General features: G+C 41.3%; 1 protein-coding gene across 2 annotated transcripts in view; it reads left to right on the forward strand.

Annotated features, from left to right (window-relative positions):
* The first annotated feature begins 15,564 nt into the window (after positions 1-15,564).
* Positions 15,565-26,664, forward strand: part of Met (MET proto-oncogene, receptor tyrosine kinase) — a 104,451-nt gene continuing 93,351 nt past the window's right edge. For both annotated transcript variants that reach the window (XM_051175715.1, XM_051175716.1), the window contains exon 1: positions 15,565-16,033. The gene's annotated coding sequence lies outside the window, so the exon portion shown is untranslated. The remainder of the gene's footprint in view (positions 16,034-26,664) is intronic.

A 26,664-nucleotide genomic window follows, 5' to 3' on the forward strand; every position in this document is an offset into this window, starting at 1 on the left:
GTCCAAAATACTAGAATTTAATCATTTTAATTTAAATAGTTATTTTCAATTTTAATATTTTCAAATTTTGAAGGTTTTCAGAGGGAAAGGTTGTTTCAATCAGAGGTCTATTGACTCTTTAAAGGGGCAACTAAAGAAAATTTCTGTAACCATTTTAAAGAGATTAATCACATGCTCAGATTAAAAGGTTTTAATGTGCCTAGAAAAGAAATGAGTTACAGTGGGTTTCCAAAGGATCCTTGGTCTAGGAGCAGCTAATTTATTTAAGAGGCAGATGTCATAACACTGCCTCTTTCCTGTAGAAACAGGTGTAAGTTAATATAGAGAGGACTGTTAATAACCAAGGCTCAAAATAACAGTGTTTTAAACCCATTCATAATGGGACCATGCAAGGCTGGCATGATGGTCCATTGCTGTGAGCTGTAGGATTCTTGCTTCTTCACCTTTAAGGTTGTTTTCATCACTCACCTATATAATACAGCATGTGACATCTACATTGCAAGCAAAAAGGCAAAAGGAGTATATACCTTCTCTTCAAAGGTATAACATATATGCTGCACAAATTAATTGTGTTCACGTCATATTAGCCAGAACTTAATTAGTGTAGACCACACCTAGCTACAGAAACACAAGCAAGGCAGAACTTTACTCAGGATGTCCATGTACTCAGAAACAAAAAAGGCATTCTATTGCTATAGGAGAAAAATGGATAGATGGATAAAGAGATGGATAAAGTGCCTGCCATATACTGTATTCAGTCAGGAGCAAGAATTAATCTTCCAACTAATATTTTACTTTTTATGAGATCAGTAATTTGAATGTTCTGCCTGGAAGAACAGCAGACAAATGCTTTATGTAAACCTCTCCAACCACAATTTCATAAAGACTTCTGCACTATGAAAAGAGATGATGCACCTTTAAGTCATCTTTATTCACTGGCCATAAAATACCTCAATAAATTAAAGAAAGCAGAAGTCATTGACTCAGACATAGCTAATAGGGTACCTTATCCCTCCTAAGCAACAATTTCTAGAGTGCCTTCCATGTTAGCTTTTTACACAATTTTAACTCATGCAATATCTTTCAGTAGACAATCTCAAGAAGCTTTTATAAGCATCAATTAATTAAACTTCACAACACATTTGAGAACTGTATATTAATACCTCCATTTACATGGCAGGAAGCCAGATGAACATTACAATGAGGCAATATGAGCTGATTTGGTTTCCGCCATGTAAGGATATCAAACAAGCGGCATTGAGACTCAGTGGCAATCTGATAATCGCCTTCATAGTTACCCCTAAGCTCGTGTTATTTTATGTCCAATACGAGCAAACCATGCCACTGAAACAAAGAGAACAAGGAAACCTTTATTTTGAAATGCAGCTTCAGCTTAACAGAAACCGGCACGTAATCTGTGTAAAAATCAAGGGATAATAATAAAATTGGAAAGATTTTCATCAAGGAGATTTTTAGCACTAAGCTTGCAATTTGTCTCCAGATTAAATTTGAAAAGGCAACTGCTAAATATGAGTTATTCATGTGTCAGAAAGGGATAGAGGATATCTGATTTATTTGAATGAAATAATAAACCATGTATGAATATGCATTATATATTTTCTGAACTTTAGAGATTTGTATTGAATAAATAATAAAAATGATAGTGGAATACATGAGTATTTAGTCATTCACTGTCTCTGGTATGACATTTCTTGATAATATTTAAAATCCCAAGGTCTGTATGCATTTCATGTGTTTAAAGGGCTTTTTAAAATATACAATTGTTATAACCATGTGCCCTTATGGGGCTTATAATCCTATTTTAGACACTAAGTGAATGTTTAAATATTGGGCTTATTTCTAGCAATCTGGTCTATGTCTAAAAGACTGAAGTCTATGCCTCAGTTTGATGCTCAAACATGGTGGGAAAAGCAAGTTATATTCATAGAAATGTGCAAGTGTCTAGTCCAGGACATTGGACAAAAGCCAGCATGAGTTGATGGAATGGGAACTTAACAGTCTCATCAGATACCTTTTACAAAACCTCCTTCAGTAGACTTTTTTTATGACCCTCAAAAACAGGCAATGCCCTAAAGTTCCTTTGGTTTTTCACATCACAAGAACAGGATAAACACTGAACATTTCTCCAAACACACTTATCCTGACTAGCTAGTTAGTAGCGGAGGGGGAAGAGCTTTCATTCCTTTCTACCTGATTCATCCTTTCATACAGATTGGCATGTTCAAAACACTATCACGCTTTTAAAACCAGTCACTCAATAAGGCCGTTTCCAATCTAAAAGTCTTAACTGTGTAGACTATATTGTTTGGCTGTAATAGGTAGAGGGGTACTTTTTGAAAGGAAAATTTTACCTTTAATAACTTAACCTTAAAAAAATTTTTTTTTGCTGTCATCAAAACCCAAAAACCATGGGAAGTCTCTTTCCAAAAAAGAGAGGGGAACAGAAAAGATGATGGTCACTATGACAGCTTAGGAGGTAGCCTTCTCTCTTATGAATGAAACACTTTCATTCAGAAGTTTATCTTTCAGGGACTGGACCCTTGTTAAGAAGAAGGACCCATATACATGTTTGCTATACATACAAAAGAAGGTTTTCTAAATAAAACTACAAACAGCTACAGATTTGTTATGTGAAATTTAACAAATCATTGACAGCATTCTGATGTGTAATAAGAAGCAAACATCTAAATAATTGACAGATCCTGAGGTTAAAGAACTCATAATCAGAAAGGAAGATAGAATGCTATATTTCTCAGCAGGACAAAATAAATAGATGGGGAAACCAGAAAGCCTGTGAGCACAAGATAGAAAGATGCCTTTCTGGTTTCCATGATATGAACTGTATGGTTCCACTATGCCTTCCTCAACATGAGGGGATGAAAGCTCTGAAATTGTGAGCCAACGTTATTTCTTCAAATTACTCTTCTTGAGTCACAAAGTTAACACAGTAATTTACTAAGTCAAAATACCATGCTTGAGTGATGGCTCAATAAATAAGAGCATGAATTCCTTCTCAGAAGAAGAAATACAAATGGTTAAGAAATATTTATGAGGATGTTCACTATCTTTAGCTATCAGGGAAATACAAATGAAAACCACTTTGAGATTTATCTTACCCTTGTTAAGTGGCTAAGATTAGTAAAATAAAAGAGAACAAATGTTGGTAAAGATGTGAGGAATGGGGAACACTATATAAAACAGTTCCTCCAAAAACTAGAAATAGATCTACCATATGACCCTGCTATACCACTCCTGGGCATATACCCAAAGGACTATTTTGTGCTACAGAGACACATGCTCATCCATGTTCATTGCTACTCTGTTCTCAATAGACAGGACATGGAAATAGCTTTGATATCCACCAACTGATAAATGGATAATGAAGATGTGATATTGATACACAATGGAATTTTATCTTGCTGTAAATAAAATAAAATTATGACATTTCAGGTCAGTGAGTAAAAATGAGAAAACACTGTACTATGGGAGGAAATCCAGACACAGAAAGACAGAAGTAACATGTCCTCACTCATGTATTTCAGCATCAAATATTTAGATTTATGTATTTGAGTTAAAGTACCTATTGAATCCAGGAAACTAGAAAGGGGCCATTGGTGGGAAGGAGAAGAAAAAAATCTTAAGGGAAGGGAGATAGTCAAACGCAGGTAGTATGAAGGAGAAAGAATAATGGGTAGGGTAGTACTTAAAAGAGAGATTGGAGGGTAGGAAAAAAGAAGGAACTAGGGAGGAACAATTAATGCTAATGATGTTTGGAAAATTCACATGGAATCCTGCTATTTATAATTCACGTGTGTGTTCATATAGAGAGTTAATTGGAGTTATCCTGTGTGGGATGATGCTCCTTCAAGAAGTCATAGATGCCAAATAAAAATCCCAGTGCCCAGTATGGGATGCTTCCCTCTAGTTGTTGGTTGGCTATGTCACAGAGACTGCCAAAATAATACAACTTCCCTAATACCAACCAATTTCCATATTACCAGAAGGTGCTGTGCAGGCTACTGGGGGAGAAAAATCCATAATATTCTTACCCAGCTTGGAACACCGAGAGTTATAATAATGACAAACGCAGGATGATATACCTATGTGTGCAATAGTGGTATGAATGTTTGGGGGTAATCAAGACTTTTTTATTTGGATTTAAGGTTCACTTCACTGAAAAAATATATACATGATGCTATAAATTTGGCTAAGAACCCATAGCTAGAGTGCTCACGGGCCCCAATGATGAACCTATTGCTATTAATCTGCTAAATAAACAAAGCATCAGACTGTTCTCTAAATTCTATTCTAATGGCTTAGTCAGCTTTTAGACCTCTTCAGAGAGGCCTCTTTGGGCAGCCAACTGTGGCTCGAATAGGAACTCATAATAGGTCAAAGAGTTTAAATCAATGTGGAGTGCTTACTCACAAATGAGACATCCATAGCATACCACACCTTCTCCCCCAAGGCTCAATGACCATCCTGGAAGGACTGTAAGAGCCTGAGGTCAGAGAGGACTGGATATGACAGGACCACTGTGCTCACGATCTCACCGCAGCTGTACATTGCTGTCTTCACAAGACCTGCACAAAACCATCAAGCCAGTCAACAAAGGCGGAAGGGCTTACAAGCCCCCATCTCCAGCTGAGGAGCTACCGAAAGCTGATGGCTTCTGAGGGATGGAGAGTTTTCTTGAAGGGTGTGGTTCCTGATAGGCTGATGATGCTCTGGTGGATTGCCCCACATGCATTAGAATATGCTCAGCACAAATTAGACTAGGTGGGTCATTATTTTAAAGTGTTAAAGTCTTCTTAACTGAGTTATCTCTCAAGCCCCCAGTCATCTCACTTCTTACCTCTTAGATCACACATTTCACTCATCCCCCAACCCTGGCACAAAGTTATCCTCATTCATCATGACCTTTCTGATCCCTACTCAATCTGAATTCAAGCTCTCTAGGTTGTGTCTCTCCTCATGGCTAAGTAAGAGAATTTTTCATGTCAACTCTCTTGAGCTGTAGGGCTACTCTGAACCTGCAATCTGGCCCCAATGTTCTGTGGGTGTACCTCTATTAGAATTACTTTAGTCTGGACCTTTGAGATTTGATTCGTGCCACATGACTATCAATGAACACCCCTGTACAATAATTAAGCTGTTCTTTCAACAATGGAAACCTTGTTACATGTTTTAGAATTTTGTTAAAGTTAGACATCTTTCCCAGCTCAGGCTTCATTTCATTTGTGTTGATTGTCAGAATTACAGAATTACAGAATCCTAAGGGTCGATGTAAAGTCCTATCTGCCTGACCAGCCAAGAGCCCTAACCGTGGCCAACTTGGTCTCCAGAGGTCTTCTTCCCACCTTCAGCTAAGGGCCATGAGAATGATCAACAAATGCTTCCAAAGGTAACAAGCAGTATGTGAAGATTTGGGCGACATCAGGCACAACTATTTTGCTTAAGATCCATGAAATGTGTTTTCTGTATCATACCTCACTTTGACAAGTTTAATGAACTCAACAAACCTCAGTTTCTCACCTCATATTAGGCAGTAAGTACAAACTACTTTTTGCCTATCCAACAAACCATATCAGCATTCATGTTATCTTAACAAAGACAAATTTATCACAAGAATTCTGCACACATTGTATGTCTCTCTCTTTGTGTAATGTGTACATGTCCTTTGGAAAGGAGATACCAATCTCAGTGTGACTTCCTTAAGAATAATAGACACTGTCACAGTTTGTTAATCCCATTTGTCTTCCAGGAGAAGGGGAAGATTATTAATTACCCACTGTAGGTCAAGGGGTCATCAGGCTCATAAAGGCCATTTACCCAAGACCCAGGGCATGAACTAGTTGGAAGCCAGACAGACCTACATACCCTGCACATGCTGACTTTGTTCTCAGAATATGGGCTGTATCTCTGAGTGTAAGTATAGGGGACACAACCCAATTTCCAGAATTGTTAGTGAATTTTAAATTTTTATATGTACATAGAGATGGAGGATTTTAAGAATTCTTATGGACAGTGTTATTTCTGGTTCCTTCCCAACCAAGCAAATATAGAGCTGGGTCTGCCTGTACTTGCAACAAGGCTGTACACTGGGTATACAACACTCTTAAAAGATAGAGGATCTATTTGCCCTTAACACTACTGACAGCTTTTCTCGTTTTCTTTGGCTTAGCATTCGCTGATGAATCCTGTCTACACATGAAGCCATGCCCAAAGGGGTGTGGCCACTGTTACAGGTTTGCTGGCAAGATGCTGCTACAATTCTAGGACCCCACCATCTGTCTTAAGGACATACTCAAAGTGAACTATGACCTCCTCTAGGCTCCATCTGTGAAGGTTCCCATTCCTGCCAATAGAATCACAACCTGGGAACCCAAACCTTTCTCATGTGGACCTTTTTGGTCCCCAAGCCATTCTACTAAGCAGCCTTCCTACTAATCCTAGCATCTGGGCAGTATCTCCTGTTCAATCTATGTTAATCTGTGCATGAGGGATATCATCAGGATTCTGAAGTTAGCACCCAAATTTAATGGCTCCATGTCCCCCACAGGAGGAAAATTTCTTCTCTGTCTGTCTGTCATTTCCCACCGCCAATCTCTAAAGCATCCAAGATTTTTTTTATGACTTTTTCTCTATGGCCTTGAAAGTTCTGGAGCACTAGATTATATCAAAATGTTCATATATATACACACTATGAAATAATTGTTTTTCAACATTGTAAAGACTTAATGTTGAATTTCCTTGACATTTCTCAACTAGCCTGACAATGTCTCCCCTGTGAACATCTTAAGAACATAATTTTTCTGATAGTCACTGTTAGAGACCTAGGATCTGACTCAAAATCTAAATCTTCTCAAGTTGTAGGCTCTGTGAATATAAAATGTGGCAGTTTATGAACCTAAGTTATAGCTTTAAAAAACATCCAGCCATGGAAGCAAACCACCGTGATACAGAAGATAGATGTATTATGTGGGCTGTGGAAATGGCTCAGTGAGTAAAGGAGCTTGATGCCAAGCCCTGATGATCAGAGTTCAATTCCTGCAACTTACATATTAGAAGGGGAGAACCAACTCTCCTAAGTCATCTTCTGACTTTCCACACATGTACTTGCGCACAAATTCACACTGAATAAATAAATGTCAACAAACAAAAAAGTCATTACGGTAACTGGACTTCCTACAGGATAGTGGAAAAAGCATGGAAGGTTTGGAACTTACAAATGGAGGAGAGGAAACAGAGAGGTGTCACAAAGGATTAAGGTCTGGCAGGGGTTCTGAGAGCTTGACCTTCCTGCTGTGTGATGGGACCTCAAAGCCTCTGGAAGGAGAGTGGCTCATCGTGGCTCATCGTGTTCACCTCTTCCATGCCTTCTCAACAAAGCAACTGACAAAGCTCAGTGTCACTTTGCAGGGCCACGACCACCATGAGGACAGAGCAATGATAAACTGGAACCTGCTGACATACATGTCCCTTGCCACATATAGGTGACAGGAATCTTCAGAAAATATGACAGTTGCTCCTCTCCCACCTCCAAGAAGCATGCAATTCCCTTTTGATCAACTCCAATCTGGAACTACATGAAAATAGACTGTCTGACAGCCATAGGTCTGAATATAACCACGTACACAGTAGCCACACTGGTTGACTTAATGCTGAAACTTCTAGTACTCCGTTATGTCAGTGCAAGTAAGTGTTCCTCCTCAAACTGGGAAAGTCCTAATAAATGCATGCTTATATACCACTTTAAGACAGGGGGGAAAAAAAGATAAAACAATGAACATTTCAGCCGCAAAATTTAAAAGTATAATTGATACATAAAATCATATCTATCTATAGTTTACAATACGATGTTTGATAAGGGGGGGAAAAGCCTTTTCTGCTCAGTTTCGGTCGCCTCTATGCGGTTCTGTGCATTCCACATGCTAAGTAAGCATCTAGCAACTTTCCTCCCATCCCCGTATCCCAGCAATCACTACCTAAGCTTTCACCACTGTTCCTTTGTATTAAAAACAGATAACAATCATTGTCTCTAGGAAACTGCCTCAATCGCACTATGTCCCAAACGTTCCATCAAAATGGAATGTTCTACAATAAAGCCTTGAATATCACAAGAGAGACCTGTTTCCTGCACCTCTCCTGTTATCCTAGATCCAAAAGTACTCAAGTCACTTCTTTGTTACAAAGCAGAATGGTATTTACATATAACTACCTGAGGTGAATATTTTAATTCACCTCAGGTTGCTTATAATACCTAATATAATGTAAAGGTCACATGAACAATTGGTATACATACTATATAATCAGTAAAAGGCTGTGTGCCTACCCCCTCTTCTAAGATTTAATTCCCTCACCTACTTCCTCTTGTAAATACAGTCACCTGGGCAAAATACTGTTAATTCTCTACAATGAGGACATACATCATCTTCCTACCAGTGTCTTCTAGGGCACACGACCACAAAATTCTCCTAAAAGTGAGGCACGTTTGCCAGGTTGTATCACATATACTGATTTACATGTCTGTCTTCATGCCAGACTGTAAGTTTCTCAATGTTAAGGACCACAACTGATTCATCTTTGTAGCTCCAGGCACTAACAAATTTCCCTGGCACATGGACAGGGCTCAATAAACATTTGGATGAAAATTTACTTGATGTATTTTCAGTCTTTGATTGTTTAAATATTTGATTGCATACTTACAGCTGTTTCATTACAAACTCTGATTCCCATAAAATACAGGTTTATGTTATAAAAATTGATTGATTTGGGGGCAATTCAATAAAAGCAAATGAACAAGTATTGAAAGTCAATATAAATCACATGATTTCGCTTATCAGATTAATAAGATTATTTCTAAATATCAATTTCATGGGTGCTATTTACACTTTTCATCTGTCATTAAAATATAGAACAATATGGCTCTCAAGATGGCTTTGTACATAAAGATGCCTACCGCCAAGCCTAATGACCCAAGTTCAATCCCCCGACCCACAGAATGGAAGGACAGAGCTCCTACAAGCTGTATTCTGACCCTTCTCACAAACCATGGCACACACTCACAAATACATGTGTACAAAAAGTTCTTAGGATGTGTAACAACAAAGAAAATGTGTTTTCCTTAGCTTTAGATTGACAAATCCATTTGTTGCCAGTAGCAGAGACAGAGCTGACAGCCCTTGATAACAGCTCTCGCGTGGGGAGCTCAGACCAAAGCAGATGGACCCGACACATAAGGAACGCTTTAACAAGATGTCTTTGCTAATTCAGGTTACATACTCCTTGAAAGTTCCTTCAGCATAAGCTTAAAAGTTTGCAGATGATTCTGATCAGAGCTGACAGCTTTGTCTAGGGGCTACTTTGCAATTGCCTCTCATGTATAGTTTGGTTGGGTTCTGCTGGATTCTGTTGGAAAGGTAAGAATGTTTACAATAGGCCAGTGAACAGGGCGTACTATGTCACTGCCAACTTTCTGCTCCTGACACTTGCTTGTGTGCTTATTTCTTTAATTTATCATTGGTGACCCAAGGTTAATCCAGAGGTACTGCCATTTCTCTTGTGTGTTTGAGTATATATTAATAGTAATTATGTTTACGCTCTAAGGTTGTTAAACAAAAGGCCAAACTCTTGCCAATGGAAAAGCGTTGGAAAGTCTTTTTAATACAACCATGTATTATATTTCAGAACATATCAATCATGTATATTAGTTTCAGTACTCCTAACCAAACCCTTCAAACATTCTTATCATTTTTCAATTCCATAAGACTTACATAATTCTCCTTAAACTGTTCAATTTTGTAGCCATTTTTGAATTGCCTAATTTACTTTTGGACTCATCAAATATACTATCCCTAAGCTGATTATTTAATTATTTCTATTGGAAGGAAAGGGGAATTTTATCATATTTGGACTGGACAGTAGTTAATAAGAACCACACATTGAAGTATTTTATTTCTCACAGACGTTCCCATTCTACTCAGTAGAATTCATACATGAGTTGGTCTATTTGCTCCAAATGAAGTGGCTTCTATAACATTTTGGTTGGAACTTGGCATTTTAAATCACTTTCATCAGGCTTTCTGACCATGTGTATAGCTGAAGAGACTGATCCTCGGGGTTTAACTGCCCAAATACTCATTGTGCTAGCAATACAATCTAGAACTGCGGTAACTATGCAAAGGCACGCAGACATATTTATAAAGGACTAACAATAAATCTTGATCCATATATGAAATATATATTTGTGTGGAGGGGGCGTGCACTGTGCCTAGGGGGCAGAAGTTGATTCCAGATTTCTGCCTCAATTGCTTCGCATTTTTCTTGAGGCAGAGGGTCCCACTGAATCTCAAGCTCACCTACTCAGTTAGGCTGAGCGGCCAAAAAGCCAAGCATCTGCCTCTCCTCTACTTCCCAGTGGTAGGAATATAAGTGCATGCTGCCACACCCAGCCTTTTACATCGGTCTAAACTCAGGTCCTCACAGCTGCATAGAAAGACTTCACTATCTCTTCAGACCCCATATTCATTTTTATTGATACATTGGTTTTCTTAAAGTAAACCCTTTATGTAAGTGCTGAGGTTTTAAACGATTGTTTCCTTTTGAAAATGTCTGATAATTTTGTACATACAATGTATTTCAATATCCACCCCTACCCCTCACTTCCAACTCCTCCCAATTCCCCCTTATCACTGTCCCAATTTCATGTTCTTTTCACTTTTTAAAAAAGTAACCCACGGAGTTCGAGTAGTGCTGCCTATGTGTGCATGGGTGTAAAGCAACCAGGAGCTACATTACTGAAGAAAATTGACTCCATGCTCTTCTCCTCGCTCCAGTGGCCATCAATTTGCAATAGCTTCTTAGCTAGGGATGGGACATCAAGAGTCCTCCAATGTTGACTGGCTTGATCTTATACGGGTCTTGTGCGAATAACCTGAGCTGCTAGGAGTTTATGAGCTCAACAGTTATATGGTGTCCAGAATTCACTGCTTTGCAGCAGAGCTCCTAACCCCTGGCTCTGACGATCTTTCCATCCCCGTCTTTCATGATGTTCCCTGAGCCTTGAACAGTGAGCGCTCCATGGGAACCTATTCTATGTACTTGGACCAGTTACGAATCTCTGTTTTAGCCATCATCCACTGAAGGGGGGGGGGAGCAAACCTATGTCTTTATAAGGTAGAAAGTCTCAGATGTTTTGACACAGCAACAGAAAATACAGCCCCCAAAGGAGAACTCAGAAGTTGTAGAAACAAAGGCATGGGAGAAAAACAGTCCCCTTCTTTTTCACATCCAAGTCGTCCCTGCCCCTGTCCTGACTGCCCAGGACCTTTGCTCCAGCCTGTGAAGTGTGCAGATGCCCAGTGTGGAGGAAGCAGCACCTTTGTTCCTCACTCTAACCTCAGCTGGGTAGGATCAGGCAAGTGGAAGAGGGTTGGTCTCATCCCGGGCTGCAGCTGACTTTGTGGCCAGAGAAGAAAGGAAATTAAGAAGAAACAGTAGGCTCTGCTGCTCGGAGTAAAATGGCTGCATTATTCACCAACATCCTCCCAGTTTCTATTCATTACAGTGGGAAGCACAGTCATGAAAACAGCAGCCTTAGGCCTATTGTGTAACCTTGCATAGACTACCGGAGCTCTCTGAGGCTGGATTTCCTAAGTGTAAGGCAAGGATGATGCATGGTCTGGGGTTTATCATGAGGACACAAGAAAAAAATCCAAGTATGTGACAGGCACATTGAGGACTATTGGGAAATGAAACCTCTGCTTGACAGAGGCAGAATCTTGATGTTGAAATGAATAAATCAAGCCACTAGCAAAACCTGAACACGTTGCTGGAAATTCTGACTTTGAAGTTTCCTACCTACAATCTGTCCAGTCTTCTGGTTAAAGCTGTGACACTTGGCAACTTGTCGCCAGTCATTTTGTCCTCTGTATTGAACAGACTCAGTCATATCCTTAGCTGACTTAATGGAGAATATTTTTAGAGAGGCAGACATAAGTAAATGACCAATGCAAAGCCACTCCACAGTATTTCCTATCGAAAGGGCTCAGTTCTCACCACCATCCACAGCTGAAGGCATGGCCATCCTTCTGCTTACCCAGCATTGTCTTTTCTTTATAGTCAGATTTCCCAAAATACATTATCTGGTGAGCTAATTTTATAGGAAATGCCTCTGAGGATATTGAGAGCAGAGGAAGCAATCTGCAGGGAACTAAGTTTGGAATGTGATGGGGAAGAAAAGCCGAGAGGGATTCTCTCTGTTTTGTTCTCTTTTCTCACCTGAGTCTTTAGAACTGTCACTATTCTAATGTGCAGAATACAACAGAACTCCACATTCCTGAATTGTATTTGCTCTATTGGGTTTGGCGTAAATGTTCTTCACGACACAGCAACAGAAACGATAGGGCAGGGGAGGCGTGGAACGTAAGGAACGGGAATACACGAACAAACACATGGAGGCCAGCCATAGCTGCCACTGTCAACTCCAGAGCATGGTGTCAAGAGCCGAAGTCTGCATGCAGTACAGGAGATGATAATAGGTTGGTGACAGACTGAAGAACCCAGAGTTTGCCTACCGTGATTTACATTGAAAAAAAGAAAAAAAAAAAAAAACTACAGTAACTTTCTGTAAACCTATGTGTCTGTGAGCCCCGTTCATAACTTGCAAGCAGCAAGTCCTTGTCTTAAGCAAATTACTTCCACTTTTATTTCAAAAGACATGCCATGTAACAATGAGCTTGACAGTGTCTTTAAGGATCCAAATTTTGGTGTTTGAAAAGAGGACAGAAAGAATGTAGCACAGTTAGAGCAACAGATGGCTGTCACCATCTCCCTTGACCAAAGCTACCATTAGGCCCAACTCTGGATTAATGTTTAAGATCTTAGCATCCTGTTTTTGTGTATTGTGTACAAGCACACAGACAAGGATAGTTCAGGTCTTTTGTCTACTAATGTCTTGCCAGACGCTAGGACAGGCTTTACTTCCAACTCCATGTTTAATCCTCACTAAAACTCTCTCTTAGTCCACAATTCAACAACAAGAAGCAGCTAAGGGACTCCTGACTACTATGCAAACAGCTCTGGGGACACCTCCTTCCCCATTTTAAGGGTGTATCCACTTTGAAATTTTTGAAAACTGTAGGTAACAGAAACCCTGGCTATTAGTGTCTGGTTGAAGGGCTTTTCCCACAAACATGAAATCTGGGAGCAAGCATGGATGTATCGGTGTGAACATCAGCTTCTTCCATGGTGGCAGAATGGCTAGTTCTCCTTTAGATACCACTCTGAACTCAGGAAAGCAAGGGAAAGGGGTGGCACCAGCTTATTCTTCCCCTTTAAGTAAGAAACTAAGCCACTTTCCAAAGGCAGCATCAGATTTCCCTTGCCAGAGTGACAGACATCTCAAGGCCATAGCTGGCTGCAAAGGATTCTGGGATTTTTTTTTTTTTCCCCTCCAGCCTGAGGAACCAATTTGAGGAAGGGAAATCTGCTTGGGAACAGGTGCTGGCTTAGCCAGCCAACAATATTGGCCACACTGGTTGGTCTGGTTAGGAAAATACCAGTAGAACTTCATCATACTGTGTGTCACCCATGCCACAGACCCTAAAAACAGTCAAGGAACAATTAAAGTTTGCTACAAAAGAATGAGACTGTGGAAGTCCTGCCATCTTTAGAAAGTATCTGCTCCCATCATTCTTAAAGATGTAAAATAGTTTTCCTAATAGGCCAATCCAGGTAGCGTGTAAGTTATACAATGCTCACAGTCTTTCTTTTAGTTGTGTTATTCTTAGCTCCCCTTATAAACTATTATCTCCTGAATTATGGTTAACATGTCAAAACAAATTCAGTCCAGTTTAAAAGCTGAACTGAAGTTTGTTTTTTAGTAGAAACAAGGAAAATTCAGTTTTAAAAAACATAATAGACTGCTTGCATGTATAATCTACTTTTCAGTTTGTTGGTACTGCCTTTTCTGGGTCTTTATACAACTTTAATTGTTTTTGTTGTTGTTGTTCTGTTTTTCTATTTTTATCATAGCACTCAAACTCAGAAAACCTGTTAAGGCAACTACATGTGATATAAAAAAAAAAAAATCCAGTTAACATATTGCTATGGAAACCAGGAAATAGAAACAGCACTCTAATCATTCATTTAGACATCTATAGCATGTTTGTGTGTGTGTGTGTGTGTGTGTGTGTGTGTGTGTGTAAAATCCATCTATTCACCTTCTATTGAAAGATGTTATAAACTTTAAAGCTAATCAAGATGGCGTTTTTAAGGGTTCAGTGTCCTATAACCAGTAACACCATGAGCTCCAGTCTTCACTAATGGCACGTGATATTTAAAGGGCTGTGCTGAATCAAGCCTGCCTGGCTGGAGCCCCTGGACCTAGTGTAGAGCCTTGAAGGAAATCAGAGGACTGAGTTCTGTTCTAACTCTGGGTTTCTTAAGCTGTGTGGCCTTGCTAGGGACTTGTAAGAACTGTTTTATTCATCTGCAAAATGATTCCGTGCAGGACTCCAAAAATGTAATAGGAACTTTCCCATCATACTGAGGAGCGGTGAGGTAAACAGCTCTGGGGATGGAAATAGCTCTGTCTAGTGTCTGGTAGCATACGGGGCTCACAGTGCAGTAATAGGAAATGTATGAGACAAGAACACGTTCCTCTCCTAGTTTTCATTTTGTGTGTAGTAGGTGTCACCGGCACCTGCATAGTAGCTGTCAGTGGAGTGACTCTAGGTGAATGACTAGCAAATCCTTATCTGTTTCCATTTTCAAACTAACTCTTGGGACAGTTGGGAAAAACTGGTGTCCTAAAAGGCAATGGATTCCTTAGAACCTTTCAGCTTATTGTGTTCTGGTAGGGAAACATGAATCTTCGTAAATTAACTATTGCCCCAAACCCTTCTCAAATATCTGCGGTTTTAATACTCGAGACTTGAACTTCCGGATTGGTTTTGTTAATTGCTATTTGTCTATTTAATTAAATCACCCTATGAGAAAAAGTGATTCTGCTGGGTCAAACTCCTGGGGTTCTTCCTCTAGAAATCTAGAGTTATTTTAGCAGGGGATAATGGTTGCAAAATGAAATCATTGGGACAATCGGCCCATGCACTCCCACCAGCGTCTGTGACAAAGAGCCCCTTGTTTGAGCAGTGCCCAGATCTCTGTCCACGCGGGTGAGTGCGGGGCGGCCACCCCGGGGCGGGTGGTGTGGGAAAGGCCACATCTCCCGCGAACGCCTGGGGTGCGTGCTCTCAGTGCGGTGACGCTGGCTGCGGGAGCGCCAGGAGGGGGAGACTCGGGGCCCCTGATCTCCCGCTGAGCTGGCTTCTGACTCCGAGCTTGGGAAGGAGGAAAAAGCGAGTGTAGCCTGGGCGAGGGAAACTTGGCCACCTAGAAAAGTTTCACCTTGTCTAGGGAGGGGGGCGGGGCGGGGCTTCAGGACGCGCGACACCCCCCTCCACCAGGGCCAGGCGCACGGGCGGCGGGAAGGGCGGAGACCGTCCCCCACCCACCCACCCCGAGGGTGGTGCCAGCCCCCCACCTCGGCCTCTCGAGGGACCGGTGGGACAGCCCGAGAGCGACAGGGACGAACAGACACGTGCTGGGGCGGGTGCCTGGGTCCCATCTCCTCCAGCCCGGACGCGCCGGGGCGCCGCCAATGCCCGGCTGAGTCACGGGCCGGGCTGGGCGCGTGTGGGAAGGGGCGGAGCAGTCCGAGGGCGCTCGGCGGGGTTCGGCCCGGGCCGCAGGTGACCCGGACAGCCTCGGCGCCCGAAACTCCCGATCCCGAGTGACCTGGTGCCGAGCCAGATGCGGGGCGACCGCTTACTCGCCGGAGAAGGGCGGAGCGCGCGGGTGGTCCCTGCTCGCTGACTTCGCGCTCCCGGGCACCGCAAGGTACAAACTCCAGCCGCCTCAATCCCGCACCCAGCCTCTCCCAGCACCTCCGCTGTCTTTGTTCCACTAAAGGGAACTGGCTGCCGCTCCGCAGGGCAAGATCTCCGAGGTGGGTAAGAGCTCTGGGGCTTGGGAAACTGAAGGGATGGGGTCGGGGAAGGTGCAAACTAGCGTTGAGCTTGTCGCCTGAAGATACTGTTGTTGATGGCCACCTGTGTGACTCAGGGCACAGGAAGCAATGGGTGCTCTAGGACTGCTGTGGCTCTGCAAGTTTTATGGTCGTGATCTGACTCAGTCCTTAGAAAAGGGATCCAGCCACCCTGTCCAGAGTGATGTAGCTTGCAAGGTTGGAACTCAGCTATTTCCTTGTTCCCAGCCCTGCTGTATCTGCCTTGTGTGGGGGCCCCTTTCCAAAGGGCAGGTGTTTCTGGAATAGTCTGAATTTTTTATTCCTGGCAAACACGCCGAGTGTGTGATCCATCATTTTTGATCCTTCTTGATCTTTTTTTGCTGGGACTCCGTGGAGGTGAGATACATTATAACAGAGGTCAGGCAGTCTGGCTAGCGCCGGTGTAATTATTACAACGCCAATGAACATGCAATGCAGAATTTACTCCAAACTGGGGTTTCTCATTTCCTACCTTTTATGCTTTAGAAGAACCATTTGCTAATTTGGCAGTTGGCAAGGGTTCCAGGGGGCTCACGCATGAATGCTTGTCCAGTGGGTTTTGCCTTATCACGGGCTTATGTTCAAAGCAGCTCTGGGGCAGAATGAAATATTGTCAACTTTCTTAGGCAAAACAATCAGGAGTCTCTAATTGCCAAGTTAAAATGGTCCGTGAATATGAGGAGATTGTAAAAGCTGTAAGTGGAGAGAATATAGACTGAATTTTAAGAAGACTGTTTGCATTCTGTAGTCTTGGGTGGAGGTTTATTCTGTCGCTCCCAACAGCCAGCCACACACACACACACACACATACACACACACACACACACACACACACACTGCCATGCAAATGCATTCAAAAGAACATTATTTTCCTTTACAGCTCAACTATTATAGCTGACTAATGAATTTTTTTTCTGCATGAAGATGATCTGAAAATGATGTGCATGGTGTTTCCCTTTGCTACTAGGACATAAATTGTGCTTTTATGGGAACACTGTTAATGTTGCCTGGATTATTTACAGGTATAGAGCTTTCTTTCCTCTCCAGCTGGAAGCTGACTCGGCTTTGTTCTCAAGTGTAAACTCCCACTGTGGAACAGAAATGAGAGGTGCTAGGATCTCAGCCATTGCAGGTTGTGATATAGCCAATGTTTATCTCATTTGGACAGATAAATAACACGAGTGAGATGTATATACATCTTCAATAAGAAATTTTATAGCACCCAAAATGTGTTCCTACAAAGTGTAATAGGGGCTTTCAATTTTGTGGTCAGTTTTCAAACTCAGCAGTGCGTTAGTCAATAGTTATGAACTTAGCTGTATTCTGCTGTAAACAAGATGGAGTTATAGCATGTCGAGGATGATCCGACAACTGCTGTCTTTTCCCCTGCTTTGTTCTTGATCATCTGCAACAGGGAGTTTACACTATGGATGCACTACATGCTTTGAGAACCTGAGGGCAAGCTTTATCTGTAAAATTAAAAAAAGAAAAAAAGTAAAACTAGCCATGGACAGTTAGTAGGAAAGTTTAACATTGTGTTGCTCTTAAGTCTATGATGAGGGGGAAATTTATGTTCATCTTGAAGTTTAAATGCTTATTGAGGACTGTACTTAGAAATACATTCTAAAAGCCAATTTATAATGCTGTTGATAGAAGTAAATAGTTCGCAGTAGAGTTAGTCGGATTTTCTTTGCAAGTCTATGTAATAACCGTAGGTAAAGGTTTTCTTAGATGTGGTTTTCTCTGAACAAAGAGAGTAACTCAGAAGGGCTGACACTGTGGTTGTCTAAGATCACTCTCTGCTTCATACCCATGGCCAGGCATGGCTAATCACGCGTTCAGATCCCCTCTCCATTTCTGTGCTCCTCTGCTTCTCATCTCTGTCCCTTGGCTTTACCACCATATCATGAAGTTTTCTGGTTTCTTCTTCACTGGCATTATGCTAAGTGATCATAACTAAAGCCATCTCTATTCCTTTTCCCTACCACTTGGGGAAAAAATGTGTATGTGTACATCAGTTTTGCTTGTATGCACATCTGTGCACCATGCATGTGCCTGAGGCCCTTGGAGACCAGAAGAGAGTATCACATCTCCTGGAACTGGAGTTACAGACAGTGTGCATCCTCTACTAGAGCAGTCACTGAAATGCTGAGCCATTTCTCCAACCTCCCTGTGATACACTTTGGCCTACTCTGTTTGTGCCTGGGACACCTAAAGTCCTTATCATTCTCCCTTAGGGACAAATGAATGCAGAAACTCAAGTGCAGGAAGTCCTTTTCCTGACTGGTGTATGTTGCAACTCTGATACTGGATCCTCAGGACAGAGTTTCGTGGGTTTTTCTCAGTGCAAAATAACACCCAACTAATATGCAGTAGGCACAGTGGCCAATGTCAGTTTGAAATCATTTTGATTATGAGTTCTTAACACTTACTGATTCACAAATGAACTCATATTTTTCTCACCAAAAATAGCAAAGAGGTTTACTGTGATCATTATCCGTGCTGGTTCTAGGAGAAAAGTGGAGGAGGGGAATAAAATGTATCTTCCCTTGAGAAATTCACAGTCTAATTATGTAGCCAGATATCACACATAACAAAATGGAGCTAGAAGCCACAATTACTGAGGGAACATTACATGAAAAGGGCACTCAGTCGTCTCCCTTGCTAAAGATGGAAACATAAAGACCTTAAGCTGTCCAAGCTGCCTCTGGTTACTTCCTTCTTCACATTGTCCAAGTTGAGCAGGGCTTGATTTTAAGGTCTTCACAGTGCCATATTATAGACTAGGGAGCTGGCTGGAGCCTCACTCTGTGCTTCTCATCCCATCCCCAGCCAGCACCACAGAGCCTGCAACCCTTCCACCAGGACACTGGTTAGAGACCAAGATGAGTGTAATATTGCTAATCCCTGGTGACAGACACACCCACCTGGTCCCCCTCCTACCCCCAGTCCCTCTCTCCCTCAAAATGTCCTTTTTTTTACTTTTCTCTTAACTTAAAAAAAAAAAGAAAAAGCCTTTCTTCATATGTGTGGGGTCTTCTGCCCATTATCAGATTAAGAGCTGTAAGTGATTCTGTAATCTGTCCTTCCATCAGAAAGCCCGTTCTCAGATATTTCTTCAGCTGTGTGAAATTGTTTAACATTTATATTCCCCTTGGGGTTTTTTTTGTTTTGTTTTGTTTTAATAAAAACACCCAGTAAAATCAGAGACTCCTTTTGCTTTTCAAGGGACAAAATGAAGAAAGTGTTTTTATAAGCTATAAAACATAATTGAGAGGAGAATCACACGTGTGGTGTGTGTAACAGGAGGTGTGAGCACTGTGAAATGAGGGACAATCAACTTTGTAATCACAGACCCAGGCATATGGATTTCTTTCTGTGTTTGTGTAGATGTGCGCAAATATGATTACACAGATTATTCTCCTTTTAAAATCGCATTGAATTTCGTAGTTACAGGGCCATAGAGCAATACTTTAAAAAAAAACTATGATCCATATAAATTATTTCATAAGGACAAAAACATGACATTTTACTTCTGAGACATTGAGTGGGAAGCCAGAGGACCAAGCTCCTGCCTTCTTAAAAATGTGTGACTGGGGATGATGTAGCGTGCTTCATTGAGCATCTACTAGGCATAGTTCTAATGTGCAAAGTTTCTAGAGGGGATACAGTGCCCAAAAACTGTGACCTCATGACAGTCTGTTCCGTTGAAGGAGGCAAACAAGAAGTCTGTAAATAAAAAGTCTGTTGTTTGTATATTAGTGGTAAAAGACAGTGGGCACTAGCAATGGTAAGAAGGATGAAATGGGGATGAAAATCCAACAGTGAGAAAGGCCTCCCATCAAGGATGACCTTAGCCAGAACCTTAAGGGGATACACCAAGAGCCACCTCCATAGTTCCCTCGTGTTCTTGTGTTTTTCTTTTCTTCTCTGTGTAACAGTCCTGGCTATCCTGGATCCCCCATAGTGGATCAGACCGGTCTCTAACTCACTGAGATCACCTAGCTGTCCAGAGTCTCTCGTTTAGGAGATTATTTTGTTTGTTTGTTTGTTTGTTTTAATGCCTTCTGTGGGTAGCTCCAGTCTCAAAGACAAAGGTACAAAGATGTGCTTGACCTTTTTGTTCATACCATGGAAAATGATTCTTGTCAGTTCCCTACATTCATCTGGTCCAATAGCAGAGGTATTGGCTCATTAGGTTAACAAGGGTTCTTACTTCCTGCCTTGAGCCTGGCCCCATGGAATTTGTGGGCAGAAACCCATGTAGTCACTGCTGGTCCTTCCCAGGGTGACAGGTGGGTGCCAGTAAGTAAGCCAGATGTTGATGGTGTGCAGCCTGTGGTGCCTCATCTCTGCATCCTTCTGCCTTTTGTGAAAACACTATGCTGGATCGCCCTCCTCTTTTCTCCCTTGCCTCTGTTTTCCCCATGCCCTGTATAAATATTTGCAAAAAGAAAAGGGAGCTTAAGTGAATGAAACTCACCATTCTTCCTAGGTACTGATAGAAGTGCCACGCAAGAGGGGACAATCACCATTTGGCATCCATCACTGGGGATGTCGTGTGGCCTCACTGTGTCTCATGGACCAACATGGTAGTTATTTCAAGAGAACACACAGCTACCAGTTTTACAATGTCAACTTGGTATCTCTAAAGCATTGAACATCAAGAGAGACAGAAAATCTGCTGCCTAGATTTGGCCCCATGTGGCTCTGACAGTTTGTTTCCTGTCCCCACGATGTGGGTCCTTCAAGCACTGTCCAGTGTAACAGCACACACAGCCTGCACATCTTAGACTACCTTCTAAACAAAGCACTTAGTTTTTCCAGAATTCTTAAAACAAAATCCTACTGTGGAAAGTTAAGTCAAAAAAAGAAAAGGCTATTTTATCATGCATCGCCTATTAGAACATATTTCTCTAAACTGACCAGTCCACATATTTTGCATCAGGGTATGGATATTTCTAAGCAATGGGACAACCTAGTTATTTCATTCTTACACTGAGGCATTCATTTTCTGAAACCTGAATCCATCATAACTTTGGATGTGAACTTCATTTCCAAGTTCTCCTTTTCAGATTAGGCTCTCCTTGTGGGATATTGGCTCTTTACTTTGGGTGTGATTGAGCTCCTCTCCCCTCTTACACCCCCTCCCCCATGCTTTGTTTTTTGTTTGTTTGTTTGTTTGTTTTTTGTTTGTTTGTTTTGTTTTCCCCTACTATTGAAACTCAAAACGTGCACTGCCTTGCTGGTTTTGCGTGCCCTCTCAGAGCAGTCAGCTCAGTGTTGCAATCTACTTTTCCAAAGGAATAAAGGCTCATGGGTTATGTACGAACCCGTTTCCTTTAATCCTAAAAGTACCCAGGCTAGCAGCCTTCCGGAAGGCCATTGTGTAAGAAAGGAAGATTATGTACTGTATGTTTTCCTACTATTTTAAATACAGACATAATCAGACACCATAAAGCAGTGTATATATTATGATTACAGCCCTTTTCCTGTTTTGAAATGATGCCGTGTTGCCCGCCAGTTGGAAATCTGAGAGAGCACCTAGGATCTGAGGTCCAATTTTGAAGTTGTAGATTCTGTTGAAATGGCTTGGGATCCAAAAATGACTCCAACTGCTGACCATTGACATAGGTAGTCATCCAAACTCTGAGAGAGAGGTGGGGTAAATTTGTGTAGCAGAGTTAGGAGCGCTGGGTCACCTCCTCTGAGGCCTGCTCATGTGGGAAAGAAAAGCCCAGCCAAGTGTTGGGTCCATAAGACAACTCAAACTGACTTTTAAAAATAAGTTTTGGCTTAACTTGAGGCCAGAGCATTTTCTCTCTTTGAGTTTTAAACCTAGGGGTTTTTAAAGGGAAATTTAATCCATGTGTTTTTGATTCACTAAACCTTAAACCATTACCCATAAACTGAATGTCCCTCCGAACTCTTTGATGTCTACGAAATCTTTGAAACCATGGAAGTACCCACTGTTTTTCAAGAAAAAAAAAAATGAAGTTGTTTTTGCTAAGGGTTAGTAAATGGCATCTTTTAAAAATCTGGAATAAGTGCAAACTATAACACAGCTTATTGAATGGGTACTAACAAATGTGAAAACTGTTAGTAGCTTCAGAGACCTGCTTCCCATGGTACTCAGTTGACATTCCTACCAATGCCTAGGAAATAGTTTTGACACTCCTCATACACACGTGCATGCGCGTGCACGTGTGCGCGCACACACACACACACACCAAATATTCATCTTCTTTCTTTAGTCAAATAGTAGGTATTCAGTAAATACTTAGTTATGTGTTAAGTGAATGACTTTCTTTAGCCCAGAACCTCTTACCTAATGCCAGTCTTTGTACACAGTAGCAATATCTATCTGTCACGTCTTAGAACAAGATCTATTCTGAGTGTGTTGACCTGTTTCAGCAAATTTCAAAAATAAGCCATCTAACTAAATATATGACATTTATTGAAATTCATTTTGTACCGTGAAGCAACTGCCTTGCAAAAAGTGCTGAAAATAGGAAGGATTTTCTAGGCTAATTTGATTAAATATTCTGTTGTTTCCATATGCTTCCTGAAAATTGATTTTCCCTCTTTTACTATTCCTGTCACCCTTTCACCCACCCTGACATGCTTCCTCACTGAAAGCTGTGCACAGAAGAGGGGAGGTATTTGTGTGTATAGGAAGATCAGTGAGTTCAAATAGGCTTAGAAAACATATACTGTAGTTATAAACTATTATTATGTACAAGAGGGGGAGGGGGGCTCATTGGTAATGGTGCTATTGGGTTTTTCTCCAAATAACATGGATGACACATCTTTGAACTTCATTGTGTGGAGAAAAACACCTTCTTGCTGTAGCTAGATTTCCTGTTTGTGTGTGATTTCTGATAACTGTACTTCCCAACTGGACTCAACACAAGCATGTAGCTTTAAATGCAGTTTGAAATGCGCATGGAAAAAAATGCATGGCTGCTTCGCAGAGAGAGAGAGAGAGAGAGAGAGAGAGAGAGAGAGAGAGAGAGAGAGAGAGAGAGAGAGAGAGGTACAGGACTGGAACGGGCAATGAGATCTGTTTCAATACCAGGCTTAGATTTCTAATTGCCCATCATATATTATCCTCAGAGGCCCTTCCTCATTCAGAGCACGCAACATGTGAGGTGCCAAAATTTGGCCACTTCTTATATTTTGTGAGATGGGAGAGGAGAAAAAACCATTCTTACAGTTATAGATTTCTTTTAGTTGACTCTGAGGGTTTGCTGCATGCATGCATCATCATCAGTGAAGCTTGTTTTGACATTTCATTACAGATAACTGTGTATAAGGAGTAACTTATTTATATAGCTTAGACCAGTCTGATTTTGTTCTTGTGCTTGACTTAATCATTAATAATAACAATGTGATTTTTTATTTTTGTTTTGTACACAACTGTGTTGCAAGGATTTTAAAACTCCAGGTCAAAGGTCTTATAGCTTGATAAATGAAGGGAAAACATTTTTATATATTCAAGAGAATATGTAAAATCGTTTCGTTCAGTACATTTTTTGTTGCAAATTTTATGCCACAGATACAGAAAGTCAATAATACCTGGATTTTTTGATGGGTACTGGATCAGTGAGAAAACAGAAGTGAATGACAGGAAAACACTTGAAGGGTCAAGGTGCACTGTAAGCCAGTGTCCAACGAGGAGTCAGGCTCCCTGCTTGCTTTCCTTTTTTTTTTTTTCAAGGTATTTTTATTCTTGATCATTTCAATGTATGTTGATCATGTTCAGCGCCAATTCATCCTCTTAACTCCTTACAGATCCACTCCCACCTTGCACCTTACTTCATGTCCTTTCTTTAAAAAAAAAAAAAAAAAAAAATGTAATAGCCCGTCAATTCTGACATGTGGTGTTGACCTACTAGAAGCCAGACCCTTAAAGAAAACCCACTCTTTCTCCCCCAGAACCTGTCAACTGGCCTTAACCCTTCAGCTAGGAATGGGAGCTCATGGACCACCCTTCCCTCTCCACCTGGAATGACTAGCTTGATCTTCTGCAGGTTTTTTGTGAGCAACCATAACTGTTCTGAGCTCCTGAGTCAAGTCTGCTAACATGTCCACAAGAGGCTATTTTGTTCTTGTGTCCCCAGCCTCTGGCTCTTAGAATATTTCTCCTGCTTCTACCACTGTGATTCCTGAGCCTTAGGGTAAGGGTGTGACATTGGTGTCCCATTTGTGGCTGGGCATGTCACAGGCACTTTGGATGATTGTGTTATGTTTTTAGCCATCATCACTGCATAAAGCAACTTCTCTGATGAGACCAGAGAGCTGCACTAGTTCATAGGTAGAGAGATACAAATATAGAGGGAAAGTTAGTACTATGACCATTTAGCAAAAAATGATAGCAGTAGGTTCACCATTTAAGGCTTCATGGGGTGAAGGCTCCACAGCCATGGGTTCTTGGTCAGATTTGCAGTTAACAGGCATGTGTTTCCTCTTGTGGAGTGAGCCTTAAATGCAATCAGAAAGTGGTTGTTTACCCCTGTAACATTCATTGCACTCATGATCATCAATATCTTGCTGGTTACTATCGAACTTCACAGGGTTCACAGGAAAAGAACTCTGGTGACTCTTTTCTCCCCCAACCAAGAGGAATGGCAATAGCTAAATTATTTGGGTGTCTTTGAGGCATCTCTGACCAACAACTCAAGGGGAGGTATCTCACACCTGGCACTTGGGATTTTTCTATTCGGCAACCTGTGTCTTCTGTATGGGTAGCTCCCACAAAACCTTATTATATAAATACATGTATGTACATATGAAGCTTATAACACAGATTCCTACATGGCTTTCTCAAACATCCCCAGTGTTAGTTGTCCCACCCCAGCCCCCTCTTCTGCCCTACGCTCCCATCCCTCTCTCCACTTAAACCTCACCCCCTATTACCCCCCCCTTCATGTGGCCTCTGTTCTATTAGCCTCCTCCCTTGAGATCTTTCTTTGCCCTTACTATCAACGATCGCTTTCTAGTTTCCTGATTCGATAGGTACTCCAAATCAAACACAAGAAAAAAAATCTAAAGATTTGACACTAGAATCCCCATACCAGTGAGAACATGCAGCATTTGTCTTTCTAGGCTACCTCATTCAGTATTGTGTTTTCTAGCTGCATACATTTATCTGCAAATTCCATAATTTTGTTTTTCTTCATAGCTAAATAAAATGCCATTTTAAAGACAGGTATCGTGTTTTCGCTACCCATCCATCAGTTGGTAGACATCTAGGCTGTTTTCATGTTACAAATATTGTGACTGAAGCAACTATGGACATTAATGAGTAAGTATGTCTGTAGTAGGAAGTCCTTTTGATATATGCCCAGAAGTGGTATGGTTGGGTATAATTGTAGAGTTGCTGTCACACTAATGTCCACAGTTGTCGCATCAGTTTTCTCTCCTTCCCCACACCCTTGCCAGCATTTGTTGCCTTTTCCTTTCTTAATCTTAGCCATTCTGATTGGGGTACGGTGAAATCTCAAAGCACGTTTAATGTGCTTGTGTCTGATGGCTAAAAATGGTGACTATTTATCAAAATATTTCTTTAGCCATTTGTAGTTTTTCTTCTGAAAACTTGTAAGGTTCCATGGCCCACGTTTTAATGGCTGCCTTCATTCTAATGGGAAAGAGGCAGGACAAAGAGGGAAATGAACAATGGAAGGGAAGATGAGTGCATGTGTACACACACACACACTCACACACACACACACACACACACACACACACTCACACACACACACAATCAGGGAGTGGGCAGTGTCTACACTTCTCTTCTGTCACACATGCTCTGATTCTTACAGAAGGGACACTACCATCTATTATTGTTTGAATATGGTTGTGTCACCCAAAAAGTCCATGAGTAAGGAACTCGTTCCTGAAAGTGGAAGTAGGTGGAAGTGGTGTAGATCTTTAAAAGGTTGTTAGCAGTAGGAAATGTGTAGATACTGGAGCCTTGTGGGACACCACTATCCCTCTGACCCCTGGCTCCAGATGTGAGCACGCAGCATAATACACGCCAGCCATTGTCATCTGCTGTTCACTGTGAAACCCTCACCAACCCTGCTCCATGTCTAAGGCTCCAAAGCTCTGAACCTTTTCTCCATAAATCCGCTGCCTCCCATTTTTCATTGCAAAGCTTACTAATAGAACTATCCAGATATAAACTTGCCTCTAAGTTTACCCTATTTTTGTCTACTCGTCAGAAGAGCAGGAATGTAAGGCAGAAGCACAGTGCTTACTATCAGTGGCATGTTCTAAGCCCTCTGCAACCAACTCTCATGCACTGTGTCAAGTTCATTTTTTTCAGAGACCATTGTGACAGTGAACCCAACAAGTTTGTAAATTCTTCACACCATTTTCACAGGGATTTTTTTTTCTATCCTATATAATCACTATAATGTACGAGTTGTTACTATGAACAAAAGCTATGGTCTTAAGAACTATATCTGTGATCATTTTCCACTGCAGTAGCATCTGTTGTAGAGGTTAGCTTCCCTTGGCCATGTATCCTGAAGCCTTTTGGGGGAGGGGTTTCATTATGATGGGGT

This window comes from Phodopus roborovskii, unplaced genomic scaffold (assembly GCF_943737965.1).
Source record: "Phodopus roborovskii unplaced genomic scaffold, PHOROB, whole genome shotgun sequence".
Lineage (NCBI taxonomy): Eukaryota > Metazoa > Chordata > Mammalia > Rodentia > Cricetidae > Phodopus > Phodopus roborovskii.